Here is a 14,914-nt window from a genome sequence, read left to right on the forward strand (position 1 = left end):
CCAATGACCAACTACTCTTTCAGTGATTTTTTTTCCCGATATCTAATTTGAACCTCCCCTGATACAACTTAAGACCATTCTTCTTGTCCTTTCACTGGAGATATGGCAGAAGAGACCAACTCTCACCTCACTGCAATCTTGTTTCAGGTAGAGAGCAATAAATGTCTCCCCTGACCTTCCTCTTCTCCAGACTAAACACCCCTAACTCCCTCAGTCACTCCTCATAGGACATGTTTTCTAGACTCTTTACCAGCTTCATTGCCCTTCCGTGGACACACTCCACCACATTGATGACGTCTTTGAAGTGAGCAACCCAAAACTGAACACAGGATTCAAGGTGTGGACTGATCAGTTCTCAGTACAGGGGGATAATCAATTCCGTAGTAGTGCTGGCTTTACTCTGAGCCATTCTCAATACACACTTCCCCAAGGCAGTAGCTGTGCATGGAGCTGTTGTAATCAAAGGGTAGGACCCAGCACTTTGCCTTATTGAACCTCATACAGCTGATCTTGACCCATTGATAACATCCTGCCTAGATGCCTCTGCAGAGCCTTCTTACCCTCAAGCAGATCAACACTCCCACCTAACTTGGTGTCACCTGCAAACTTACTGAGGATGAATACAACCCCATTATCCAAACCATTGATAAATATATTTAATAGGTCTGGCCAAAATTATGAGCCCTGGGGAACACCGCTAGTGATCAGCTGCCAGCTGTATTTAATTCCATTTAGTTAATTTTTAATATGAATTGTTTGGAATGAATAAAAAAACCAAAGAAACAAAATTGAGATGCCCCCCACACCTCCCTTTCCCTCCCCTCTTCTCCCCTCTCTATTTGGCAGCTAAGCCCCACACAGCCATTCCCTCATTCCCCACTCAGGATGGGGAGAGAAAATCATAAAGATGAAAGGGAGAAACTCATGGCTTGAGGTAAAGATAGTTTAATAGGTAAAGGAAAAGCCGCACATGCAAGCAAAGCAAAACAAGGGATTCACTCACCACTTCCTATGGGCAGGCAGGTGTTCAGTCAGGAAAGCCAGGCTTCATCACACATAGTGGTGACTTCGGAAGAGAAACACTCTTCCTTTTTCTTCCCCCCCAATTTATATGCTGAGCATTATGCCATACAGTGTGGGAAATCCCTTTGGTGAGTTGGGATCAGCACATTGCTCTGTCCTCTCTCAACTCCTTGGGTACCCCCAGGAGTACCCCAGTAACCATTGCCCGCTCCCTGGTGGGGTGGGATAAGGAGCAGAGAAGAAGTTGATGCTGTGCAAATGCTGCTCAGCAATAACTAAAACATCCCCGTGTTATCAACATTGTTTCCAGCACAAAACTAAATCATAGCTCTGCACTATGAACAAATTAACTCTTTCCTCAACAAAACCAGCAAAATAAGTAAAGCTGGGTTAATACTAGAATACAATGCGACCTAGTAAGAAGTGATGGTGTTGTATAGCAAGTGGAATTCTTCTCTCTGAATGAGTGCTCCTGGACTCCTGCTTGCAGTTATAAAAATGCAGTGGATTGCTGCAGATAAGCCACAGATTCCAATTGTACATTTAGCTTTTTGAAAGTTGTAAGAGGAGAAAAGTACATTCTGCTGTTCTGACCAAATACCTTTTACGTACATACTTTGATCACAAATTTGTGTACAGTCTATAGAAAGTTTAGTTTTATTGCTGTGCTTTAGAATATTTAAGTCATAGTAGCAAATATTAATTGCAAACTTTACAGATGATTCTTTGGTAACCTGTAACAAATTGCCTCCTCATAGTACAACATAGGTAAAAGATCATTATTTAGATTAACTAGCACACACTTTAATATCCTCCAAACTAATCTTATAAAATGCATGACATATTCATCAAAATAAAGACTGTCCTGCAAAATTTGGGACAGATGGCAGTGCAAGATGAAATCTTTTCTAAATGTGTCAAAATATTCACTCATTCAAGCAATATGATTGGTTGCACATTGTGGGTGCATTATTAAAATAACAAAAGCAGTAAAATTCACTTGCATGAACACCTGCTGCTAGAGTGACTTAATATAAGTAAGTCAAAACATATAATTAAGCAATATAAATATAATTACTTCACTGACAAATAAGTTAACAGTGGCTATTGCAATTCTTAAAACGTTTTAAGTTAGTGAATTACACCTGTATTTAGATTTACAACATTTAAAACCAAAACATACATTCCTAAGGACACTTAAGGACACTTAAGAAAGTATCCTTCATACCATGTAGCAAAATATAAGAACAGACACACAACAGGCTTACTAGTTGTCTGCTAGATCAGATGGCATATATTTCTTTACCACTTGAAACAGCAGAGTATAGAAGTGATTGATAAGCCAAATATCACAGACAATTTAGATTTGAGAATTCAATGCACTATCTGTTCTCTACTGAGGATCTGACATGGGGGCAGAAAGAAAGATTCTAGAAAAGAAGAGCTGCAGATTTTTTTTTCTTCCGAATTGAAAATCTCAAAAACTCTGCTTATGAAATCTAATACAACTCGTGTGGAAGGAAATCTCATAAAGGTATGAATATGATTTTTGTTTCAAATGATGGCAAGATATTCAAGACCCCCTTATTTGTTCTCTGCTCTATCCTCAGTGAAGTCAGGCAATGCTCACCTGTTCTTGATGTGGGGTCCGGAACTCTGGATGGTGTAAGTGCTGCTATTAAACTGATTAAGTGAACATGCTGTAGAGTGAAACAAGGTGTACCTGTGGAGGCCTAAGAACATATTTGCTACACCACCCTCCACCATCCTGGGAAACTATGCACAGAATGAACCAGAGAGCCTGTGCTGTAGCATGTGGCAACAACCACATGGCCCTCACTTGACCATCACTTAGCTTAGTGGCTAGCTAACTAAAATATGAACATCAAATAACTGGTCTCCTTATGAAAAAAAAAAAAACAAACCAAAGGAAATCTGTTTAAAATGATTGGGCACAGGGCAAATGACTGCTTTGCTGTTTTTTTTTTTTTTTTCTGGGGGGATGGGGAACAGGAACAAAATGCTTCATTGCTTGGTGTACAAATATACTGTCAGCTCCATGAAAATGCAGATGGGTGAGTATGGTAACAACAGGCTGGTACAGTAGACCCTGCCACTGTAAAGGGTTAACAAAGACTGCACTTGCTGTACACGACCACGGAGCAGAGAGATCGGCAGTGTGAATTGTGTGATCCTCCCAAACACACACACCCACACCCACACACACAGATGGGGACACCTTCCCCGCTCCGTGTGCGCAGTGCCCACCTGTCCAGCCCCCCGGTGCCCGGTGCGGCTCCGCCGGCGCCGCTCCGCGCGGGGATGCGCCGCTCGTCCGCGGGGGGCTGTGGATGGAGATGCGGTTTCTGTAGCGCTGGGCTGGCTGCGGGGAGCCATTGGCTGGCGGCTTTGTGAATTTCATTCAGTTTGGTCCAATAGCGGGAGGAGAGCGCCTGGTACAGCCTGGACCTCTCCCCCCCTCCTCTCTCCCCCCCCCCCCCCCATCTCCCTCTCTCTCCCAGCTCGCCTTGCCTTGCAGATCAGTCTCTCCGCGGCTCGGTCTTTCTGCATAGGCAATCACAGCTCCTACTTGCAGACTCAACTCTCCCTCTCGCACTGATTGCAATGAATTTTCTGCCTGAATGTAGGTCGCTTACAACCGAGAACACGAGTTTCCTTCAAATCCAGTGTTGTTGTCTCTCTTCTTGTTATTTTTAATTTTTCCCCCCTTTCGTGGTCGTTGCATTCCTTTGGAGAAGCCAATCGCTTTGGATTCCAAAAAGGGGAGCAGGAACCGTATGTGAATAATCCTGGCTGCATGATAGCCCGAGAGGATTTCCTGAAAGATTCTGGCTGTGTAAAAAAGACCCCTATGCTTCTTCAGCTATCCCAGTGTTAAGGTAGGAGTACCGGATTTGCAGTTTGAGTGTTCATTTTTTTTTCCTGTGTTTTTTTCTGTTCCCCCCCCCCCTTTTTTTTTTTTCCTCGGCGAGGGTGGGGGAAGAGAGGGAGAGGTGTTGCAGTTGGTACTCTGGCAAAGGGCGAGCAGTTTGCTGCAGTCGTCTGTGCTTTTACTTTTCCCATCATGATAAAGCGATACTTTCTTTTTGACATTTCCACCATCATACGCGATCTTCTTGTCACATATGCATATTTATGCAAATTTCTTTCTTTTTTACCCACTTCGTTCTCGTCCCTTATATCTCCCTTGCACCATAATTTGTTTGGAGGCATTTTGCTGCAATCAGCTATATGGAAAGGCTCTGAGGTTCTGTGTGAGATGTTTACAAAGTAGCTTTGCTTTACAGGGAAATAAACAGAAGAGTGTGGAGGAGAGAAGGGAAAAATATCTGCAGTACAGGCAGAGAAAGAGAGAGCGAAGCCACAGTTTCTTGCAAGAGCGAAGAGGGGCAGGAGCGGTACCTCATGCTCTGTGTGAGCCTGTGGTTTTCAGGGAAACACAAAACCAACACGTAGGGTTTTGGTTAACCACTTTCCTTGCCACCACCACAGCCACGAAAAAGCAAAAAGGGACAGGGACGGGGACGAGCGGGGGGACAAGGGAGGCGGCTGCTCAGAGGAAATCTTGGATCTTCTGGGATTAAGCGGTTCACCCGCTTTCGCTTAAGCTATTCCGTGGTGGGTTTCTTTTCTTCCCCCCTTCCCTCCATTTTTTCCCCCCTTTCTTTTCTCCTTCTCCTTTCTTCTTTTTCTTTCTTTATTTCCTTTCCGGGCACGGGTAAAATGCCCGCTTTTGTGATGGGCATGGGCTTCCGCACGTGATGGAGCGGGGACTGGCACTGGGGAGAGCCAGCGTGCGCGGACCGGTGGCGGGGGTGGGGGGGCGGGGGGGAAAGAAAAGGAGAAAAAAAGAGACAAGCACAACCACCACTCACCCACTCACCCCCACCCCCCGACACACTCCTCCCCAGCTCGGCAGTAAATCGGCTTCTCTGCAAAGCTGGGGCGGGGGCGGGCGAGGCGGGGGCTGGCGGCGTGAGGCGCCTCCGCGGCCGCCGCGCTTTGCCCCTTCCCCGCGAGAGAGGCCGCCGGCAGCCCCGCACCGCCCCGGGGAGCGGGGGCGGCCCCGCCGCAGCCGCCCTGACGGACGGGGCCCGAGCAGCCGCCGTTCCGCCCGCCCGCCCCCACACGCATCTCGCGGGCGCGCAGGGTCGGGGCGGGCAGGGCGCGTCCCGCGCAGCCGCTGCGGAAGGGTGCGGGACGCGGGCAGCGGGAGCAGGTCGGGGCGGGTGTCCCGCCGTCGTGCCTGGAGCGGGGCTAAGAATAGATGGCGTCGCGGCCGGGAAACTTGGCCGGTTTGGGCGCGCGGCGTGGGGGGAGAGAAGTTTGCGGGGGCCGCGGCGGCAGAGGCGGAGCGCGGCCGCCAGGTGGCGGTGCGGGCCCTTCCAGCCGTGCGCCCGCCGCTCCCCGCGCCGCAGCGCCGCGCGCTCCGCCGCGGGGCCGTCCCGCGCGCGCCGCGCGCCCCGCGCCGGGCCCGGGCCCGGGGGCGCTCGCGGGGCCGGGGCGGGCCCGGAACCCCCGTGAGGCACCGCCCGGGCCCGGCCGGGAGCCAGGAGCGCCCGGCGGCACCGGAGCTGCGGGTCGGGGTGCCCGTGCCCGGCTGTCCGTCCGCAGCCTCCGGGGTGCTGCTGCCTGTCGTAGGGATGGCCGAAACGCACGGCCGAGTTCGGATGTTTGGTATTTGGGGAGAAACCAACGCCGCCACCAAAACCCAAAATATACCCCCCACGCCACCCTCGAAAACACCCCTTTAGCCTGATGTTTGATTAGTTTTGAAAGCAAGCACCAATAAAATTCCAGTTTGGTTTTAAATTAATAACGTTAAGAACATACGTGCATGTGTTTAGGAGATTAGAATTCAAAGCTTAATTGGAGGAATTTACAGTTACACCAAAATGGGAATCCCTGCTGTTCTTCTCTTCCTAAAACATAAATACATCTGCTAATGCAGATCTCATGTATTAAAGGGTAATATTTTTTCCCATATCGTGTGGAACAAAAATTTTTATTAGATATATAAATCCTCAGTTAGCACTAAAGAAATAAACTATTTGTCACCTTAAGGAGCAAGTATTTCCACTAGTTTTAATTCCTAGTTAAGAGCACTGCTTTGCATTGTAAAAGTGAACTCATTTCATATATCAAATGAACTCTGCATTTTATTTTCATTTTACTTACTTTATGTCCTATCTATTAATATCTGTGTAGGCTTCTGTATAGGTAGCCTTTATATAGATGTGCATTAAGGCAGGAAATTCCAAGTATTTTTTGCTTATATTGCTGAGTAGAGGGTTGCATGCATTGTCTTATGAATCATATTCCAATGAATCATTAAGGTTTGAGAACCATTAAAACATGTCACGCAGTTTCTGGTTACTCAAAACAGCAATGTCTATGGTGGCATGTAATTTTCTCAGAATGATAGAAAAAGAAATTTAATTTTGACATGATATTTATAATCGTGAAATTATTAGGCTTTTGTATGTAAATACAGCTATTATTACCCCTTCTCTCTCTTCTCTATTCATATGCCAGTGTATCGTATAGATCCAATTTTTTTTTGGTGGGTCGTGTGCAAGTGCAACCTATTAAGCTGTACCAAATACTAAAACTGAAATTCAGTTTGACATCCAAACTATCTTGGTCTTATATTCAATGAAAAATTAAAAAAAAAAAAACAAAAACAAATTAGCTCTGAATTAGCTTGCATCTCAAGAGGAACAAGCTAATTCAGAGCTAATTTGAATTTTTTTTTAAATTTTTCATTGGATGTAATGGCCCTTAGTTTTGATCTCTACTGGAATACATTCATATAGATAAGAAAATACATTCTCCTTCTTCTGCAATTCTGTAGGGATTGATTACTCACCCCCTATTATTTTAAAATGCAGCACTGTATCACGAAAATGTAGACTGTAAATTCAAAAATTCACAATGTTTTTTTTCTTGATCAGCAAAGCACAGTGATCAGTGTCATTTCTTTTAAAGTCATCACAATGCGAGCGAACAAAAGCGAGCCTCATAGCAGGAACAGAGCAGGCCAACTGGATTAAATTAGGACAAGTGGTAAAACTGGGAGGTTTACTGGAGATGCCATGCTAGCCTATATATTTTGTAGTCTTCCAAATACTTTATCTTTAGCTAATCCCATGTTCTTGGGCAGATCATTCACCTGAAAATGTTTACATTTGATAAAAATGTCAATCCTAATAGCATCCTTCAGCTGTAGACCTGTCATGCAGAGATGAAGGAAAGAGGCAGAAAGAAAACCTATTTAACTGAAGCTTTGTATTAAAAATATTATATAGAGACAAGAATCTGTTGGCCTTTTTTTTTAACAAAAGATTGATTCAAGCAACACTTACTGATTGCTACATAGAGGTTTGCACGTTTGTTTTTGACAGGTTCTCAATACAGCCTCCTCTTGGCCTTTCAAGCACGCACACTGCTATTTGATGGCTGAATCACATAGTGTAAAGAACAGCTCCACCTGGGTAGGACAGGAATAAGCACCATGCTATAACCAGCGTATAATTTAGTCATTCTGTCGCTTGAAGACTTGTCATCAGGATTCAAGATCTCTTCTACATGAGTAAATTGGTTAGTTTTGTGCACAGAATTACAAGGCTGGGAGTCTTTACAATAATAAAAATCTAATAAAACATAAACAAAAGCTGCAAAAATCAATGCAAATATCTCATGTCCAGCTGCAGCTATCCTCACAGTTCAACTCAGGTACTCTCAAGAAATGTTTGTAAACCATTTATGCTGTGAGCCATTTAGATCCTCACATCTGACAGGGTTATGTACTCAACTATGTCACCTTTTAATAATTCTCCACTTCCCATTGTATTTGTTTTAGTAGTCCCCAGATTGGATTTGAAGGAAAAATAAAACAGCACCAATAAAAAACCCCCAAACACCAACGAGAAAAAACATTTTGCTGCCTAGTGGAGGAAGAGCAAGTAACAAGTTTTATTGGCAATATTCTTGGAAAATTTTAGCAATGAGATAGGACACGATGGTAATAAACTTTTCTCAACTTGGATATAAGGGTAGAGAATAGAAAACTGAAAGATACAATTTATAGAGTGTTGTCAGTGGTTGAATTTAAAAAGTAGGAAGTTATTCTGGAAACATTTCCAGCAGCTCATCCCTCTTTAAGCTCATCCCCCCATGTAAACAAATGGGGATGAATTTTGACATTAAAAATAAGCTGTATATGAAACAGGGTTACTTCATGGCTTGCATACATAGCTGACACAAGAGTCTGAATAGAAGCAGCCCCTGTAGAGCACTGGCTTATCCTGTGAGATCTGCAGTGGGGCTTTACCAGTGTCACAGCTAATTCAAACCGAATGCATTACCACATGCTGGAACAATCCCTAGCTAGGAATGCTCAGATTTGTACTGTAATAATCTAAAAATAAATTGTAGTCACTGATGTCACAATGTATGATTCTTTCAGCTGTCTTCTGCACTGAGCCCATGCACCACTCATTGTCGTAGGATGTATTTCAGTAAGTGTGTACCACTGGTGAGCTTCAGTGGAGGGTTAGGGTTTTCCATGCTTGTCTATCTTCTCTTATTTATGTGCTAACTGAGATTTGCAAATTGATGGAGAGGCTGAGATACTCTTACTGACTCTGCAGTTACTGTTACAATTTCATATATAGTATGAATATAAATAGAAATTTGTATTTACTTGTGTATAAATTTATTTTGAAATTAATTAAAAACACTTTTGAGATTTAGTTACTAAGATCATTAAGACTAAGCCCCTTCATTGTTTCACCATAAAAGATGACGTGAAATAGTACTGGCGTGATTTGATAGTAGCAAACTTCCATCTACCAGTATTTTTCAGATTTGCATCTGTTGAATGCAGTGGACAAAACGAGATAGACCACTGCTTCTCTGTTCAGGCAGTTCAGGGGGAAGACTTTTCCATTGTCATCCAGCTGGATGTAGTCATTGCCAATTAGGAGAGGTCTAGGACAGCCAGGAATGAAAGAGAACAATCATGAATAGGATTTCTGACCCAAAGCCTTAATTGAAGTGGTCTAATGGCTTGATTATTTTGAAAATTGCTGTTACTGTAGTGTCTGTGTGGGCTGCAGTCCCAGTACAGACCTGGAAGGAAGAGATTTTCAAGCTCTGTAGTAGTGTTGCTGTCAGGTTAATGGTCTTTCCAGGACTGACCAGTGATCTTAGTCAGTGCCATCATGTGGTGATCTTGTGATATTGTTGTCAGACATAGCTGGGTTAGTGATCAAGCTTTTTGAAGTGTTAACATCACTTTGGACCCTTAGGGAGAAGATATGCAGTTTAATGCCAACAAGTCTTTCAAAAATCTGTTTAGAGAAATAGCACGGAGAGGGCTCAAATAAATTAGTTATATTTTCTGTAACTGGGTTTCTTTTACAGTTTTAAACTCTGGTAGAAAGTAAGTGAGCAGACTTCAATAAATCTCCTGCTTGGTACGTATTTTTGCTCCAAAACAGATTTTGCAGAAATCACCTCCAAATATCTATTTGCTCTATTCCAAGAAACAATTACTACATTATGCATCACATTTTGACTTCTGATATAGAAAAGCCTTACTTCGTAACCATCCAAATGTAGTAAAACCAGAACACAGCTGATAGCCTCTTTTGAAATAAAAGTATTTTGAAGCAAAACAGATTTCTATTGTTTATTCATATATCTTTGTTTTGTACTGATTTTTGTGGTACTGATTTTAGACTTAAGTTTTGCATGAATCTAATGCTTGGAAGTAGACATGCCAGTTTTTCTCCTCTTAAATAAAGTTTTTTGCAGACACTACAAAGAATTCTGCAATTAAAAAGAACAGGGGTTTACTCAACAATTATCAGTAGTTTAATTATACAACTAAGAATTCTTTCTCTGAAAATAAACAATCTTTTCTTCTCCCCAGCCTTTCTCTTTATTTCTTTACTTACTTTACTCCAACATATATATAATTTATCACTTATATACCACTTATCCATGAAATACCTCTTTTGAGTACTTGGTCATTTACAGAACAAATTACCTTGAAATTGTATAACAAATATGTTTATTCTTTGAGATATGATTCTACCTTTTCTGATCTATTGGTGTCTTCCAGACATATCTTTTCAAATAAACAAAATTAATATATTCTTTATGTAGAACACCATATAAGATATAAGACATATGCTCTAATGTACAGTACATTTTTACTCATTTTCTTACTGGACATAGCATAAACCATTACATTAAAAGACCTGTGCAACAGTACCAAAATAAATGGACCATTGACAGATTAGTGTCATGCAATGAGGTCTGTTGGATTCAGTATAAAGTTACCTGTTAAGTTCAAGAGGCTTTTGGTCAGATTCTGAGAGAAAGTGGTAATTGAATAAAATAGTATGGAGTATTTCCATAGAGCTGGCAATATCATATATAATGCTTAAAATTTTTCTCCCAACTTCCCATTAACTTCTGCTAATGAAGTTGCCTTCAAACCTTAGTTTGAAAAATAAAAAAGAAAGCATAGGCTATGAAAAATAATTCATCTCCATCCCTTCCTCAAAGAGCTTGTTATAAGCATGGATCATTATGCACACTAAAAGAGTATGCTAGATGATACAGGACCATGTTTTCTCAACTCATGTTTTATTGGTGACTATGTTTATAAAGACAAATGGTTATACAGACTTGGTTCCATCTGTAATTTCTTTCTGAAGTTTCTTGGATTTGCTTGTCAAAGGAACTGGGCATGTGTTAGATGGAGTATTCACATCCAGTCTGTTCACCTTTTGATTCAGTTATCTCATTAGTTGTGGTGCTAGAGTTCTTGCCAACTCTCCAAACTAGCATTTTAACACTAGTAAATAATCCTCCTGGATGCTCAGTTGCAATGTTTTTGGATCATAGATTTCAGTATTATTTTATAGGTGATTTATGACAAAAAAAGGGGGCAAAAATCCTCTCCTGGATATGCAAGAAGAGGTGAAGCCCATGTAAATCTTTGGTACATCTGCCGTTACAAAAACTCTCTGACATTTTTTAAATGGTGGTAATGTATCTGGATTTCATGGGATGTCTTAGGCAAATAATGGAAAATTATAGCAACAACTAGAGGAAGTAGCTAGTGAGTTGGTGCTGTATGAAATGTACCCTTCACCCAAAATTTAGTGGGGAAGGTCCAATGCAGCACTTCAGGGAAGCATTCATCAATCAGTGTTTCTTCTCAGTTAGACACGTGGTCACTGATTGGTTTTCTAAAGTTTCCCAATCCAAATATATCTCTACCAATAATGTAATTATTATTATGTCTGCCTCCTGCATTTTATATGATCTACATGAAAGCAAAGATAAGTTCTCAGTACACAATGGCATGAGGGGAAGTAGAACTTCCTGCAAATTATACACAGCTGGACAGATGAGCTGTGGTGCCTGAGGCTGTGAATTTGTATTAACACAGCCAGCAGTAGGTCTGCTTCCTGAATTAGAAATGTTCAGTGTGTGTAGTTTTCAAATGTGCAGGTGGTGAATTTGGGGGCAGATGATGTAGATCCAGTGGTTTTTACAGATTAAATAATAGCAGTTGGCATAACTGGAAATTAGTTATGGAGCTGGATGAGAGAGCTAGTGTGTTAATTTCATGCTCATTGTGATAATATTTGATTTAGTTCAGGTACGCAAGTTACAGTGCAAGTGGACTTACTGCTTAAATCTAAAGAGTCTAACACTTGTTAAGAAAATACATTGCTTTGTTTAATCCTACATTTATTCTGTCTTTGTTTTTGTCAAGATCTTGTAGTATGAGTTACAGTTTTTGAAGACAAATGCTTCTTGTTTCTATTGGTTTGATGTCATCTTTACATAGAGATGTTTCAAATACAGCACATTAGGAATATAGAATGCAGGCCACCTGGCACTTATGTTGAAAAAAATAAATAATAATAATAAAAAAGTAAACTAGAAGAGCCAGTAAGCTTTTTATACTATTGCACTCTGAAAGGCATGCTGCATTGATTTATCTGCCCTGATCTGGTACAGGGGTGTTACTGAAATGCAGGTGATTAATGGTGTAGTTAGCATGTGCCATTACTCTTACGCCAAGTTGTTATGGTCATAGAGAGGCATTGAAACAGAGCAAGGGTTCCTCTCTAGAAGAGTTGGCTGACTGTCTCTTATGCTGTAGAGTAGCAAATGAATATTTATCCTTGTAACTTTCAATCTGTATTTTTTTTCCTGTTGGCTTTGGAAATAAGATGTTCTACTGAATTTTCCTCTTGTCCAAATCTGTCTTGTCTATAAAAGTTGTAGCTTGAGAAAACTGAAATTAGAGCATGTAGTTAGAATACTTTATTTTCTCTTTCTTCTTTTTCTGCAAGTTTTTGTTGTTGTTTGTTTTTCTTTTTCTGTAACTTTTTAATTTGCTTTCCCAGAGCCTATGAAATGTTTTCCACTCATGACATAATAAAGGTGTAATACTGGTCAATATGATGACCAATACAGTGGAAACTCCATTAACTCTTGGGTTGCATAGTTCTCTTATGCTGAGTTTGAGTGTCTTTTTGTGAAGGATTTCTTGTTCTGGCAATGAAAATTACATCAGCTATGTAGAAGCCACACTAGCAATGCTGTAGAAAGGACAGGAAATGGGAGCAGTTGTTACAGTGCCAGTGTGTTGAATTCTCTTAGCTATTAAGTACATAAGATTGGAAAGCTAAGTAAGTCTTGCATTTTGTATATAAGTAAATGATCACTGGATAATAACACTTCACAGAAGCATCCTTCTGTGGTAGATTTCATTTTCTGTTTGCCCCGGGAGAATGGTCATTTGGTGAGGCTTAATACTTCACTGCTTCCCGAAACCAGTTAGAGCTGGTTTATTCAAGAGAAAACAAAATGTGTAAATAGGAGAAGATACTGTTTGGAGCCTGAGACATCAATAAAAATGATGGAGAAATGGCAGTTCCATTTTAGGAGACAATTAATGGGTTTCTTAACAGCAGTGATAGCACTTGTAACACCACTTCTAGCTCTTAAGGCCTGAAAACTAAGTAATAAGCATGTCTAAGATGAGGAGATTGCATATTCCAGTTCTATGTCTAAGATGAGGAGATTGCATATTCCAGTTCTTACTTTCTCTGTGAAAGATGAAGATGCTTCCTAAGTGACCTAGCCCCTCCCTCTCTTACTCATCATCCCCAGCATGTTGGGGTGTTTTCCTTCTCTTGCTTATTACTGCCTCAAGAGGCCCATCCTAGTCAGTCTGTAAACAGGCACTGAGTTGCAGACAGATGACCAGTTTCAAAGGAAGGTTAACATGATTGACTTCCACAGAAAAAGAACATGATGGCACACAGGGATAGTAGACACATAAGAGCATAGAGAGTATAGTAGTAGGAGTGGCAGTTCACATACTGTGTTCTGGAGAACTTAAACCAGCAGGATATAAATCAAGTTGGATTTACAACAGGAGCTGATGCTTCTGAACATAAGTGTTTGATTTAGTTTGAGGGGGCACAATGTACCTTGACCTTACTGGTAAAGGTAAAAGTACAAGTTTTGATATCATCATCCCTCTGTAGAAATCCAGATCGTACGCTTTGAAATTGACTCTATTTTCTTCTGAATAATATTTTAAAATTTTTTGTCCTAATAAAGTATTCATATAAAGTAGGTATTGGTATCATCACTGAATATATTTTTAGTTAGGAATGTTTGCTTGTTTGGTTTTTTTTTAAGCTGTTTGTCCCAAGAATCATGAAAAGTCATCTTTCTTTCTTCATTTCAAATACTTGGATTTTTGGAGTGTTGGATTGTTTTGTTGAGTTTTTTTTGTGGGAGGTTGGGGTGGATTTGTTTGTTTGTACGGTTTTTTTTGTTGGTGGTTTTTTCTTGGGTTTTTTTTGTTCTCATTTCGTTTTGCAGCAAAGTGCATGAAGAATGTAAAGAAATTTACCTGGGATTATATAAAGGCAGACTTAACAAACTGTGGGTTTTAATGGTTCTGTCACTGGTACATGGGGGTGAGGGAAAGAAAATTAGAGTAAAATGTGCCTTCATCCTACTCATGTACATCACTTAAAGATATTAATGTAATAGTTGATAAAGACCATGCAGGTGCTGCTTAACTATTATTTTACATTTAAGTTATATTCCATATAACTTTGGAATTTTAAAGTTCTGTTCACATTTTAAAACAAAATTTATATACTTTTTCTGTTCACATTTTAAAACAAAATTTATATACTTTTCTTAGCTCAAAATTTGCCAAGAAATAAAGCAGACAGAAGAAAGCAATTTTTCCTCAGAGGCTGAGGAGTGCCTTTCATGTTCCTAACAAGCAACCTTCCCCTATTTATATAAATGGACATATTGCATACAACAGCAATTTTGAGAGCAATTTTTCTTTGCTTGCTGTGAACTGTATAGTTAAAAGATTACAAGCATGACTAAGATCTCATTAACACTGTTTTTGCATTGGTTTATACTGCTGCCTTCAATGACACTGTGCCTAATATCTGAGTGTCTAGAAGTATTTAGTGCTTAAAAAAGGATAGTCAGGTTCCAGGATTTCCCCCTCCTTTTGCAGCTAATATCCCATCATTTAATGTATTGATTTGGCAGAGGTCTCTTTTCAGCTAAGAAGAACTTGTTCTTTGTGGAGTAAATTGTTTACCAGCCAGCTATATGTGTTTGCCTTAGCGAATCTGAGTGAAACGGTCCATCACAAATTCATGTAACTGCATTAACCTTCTTGACATTGTGACTCTGAAAAGTTAAGATGAGGATAGAGGTGAATGACAGGAGGTGGTGGAAACGAACATGATGCACATTTTACTAAATAGGCTTAGAACTTAAGTGA

General features: G+C 40.8%; 1 protein-coding gene across 3 annotated transcripts in view; it reads left to right on the forward strand.

The window, feature by feature from the left end:
* The first annotated feature begins 3,553 nt into the window (after positions 1-3,553).
* NLGN4X (neuroligin 4 X-linked) overlaps positions 3,554-14,914 on the forward strand; it is a 163,753-nt gene continuing 152,392 nt past the window's right edge. For all 3 annotated transcript variants that reach the window (XM_036386933.2, XM_036386925.2, XM_036386941.1), the window contains exon 1: positions 3,554-3,923. The gene's annotated coding sequence lies outside the window, so the exon portion shown is untranslated. The remainder of the gene's footprint in view (positions 3,924-14,914) is intronic.

Source organism: Molothrus ater, chromosome 2 (assembly GCF_012460135.2).
Source record: "Molothrus ater isolate BHLD 08-10-18 breed brown headed cowbird chromosome 2, BPBGC_Mater_1.1, whole genome shotgun sequence".
Taxonomy (NCBI): domain Eukaryota; kingdom Metazoa; phylum Chordata; class Aves; order Passeriformes; family Icteridae; genus Molothrus; species Molothrus ater.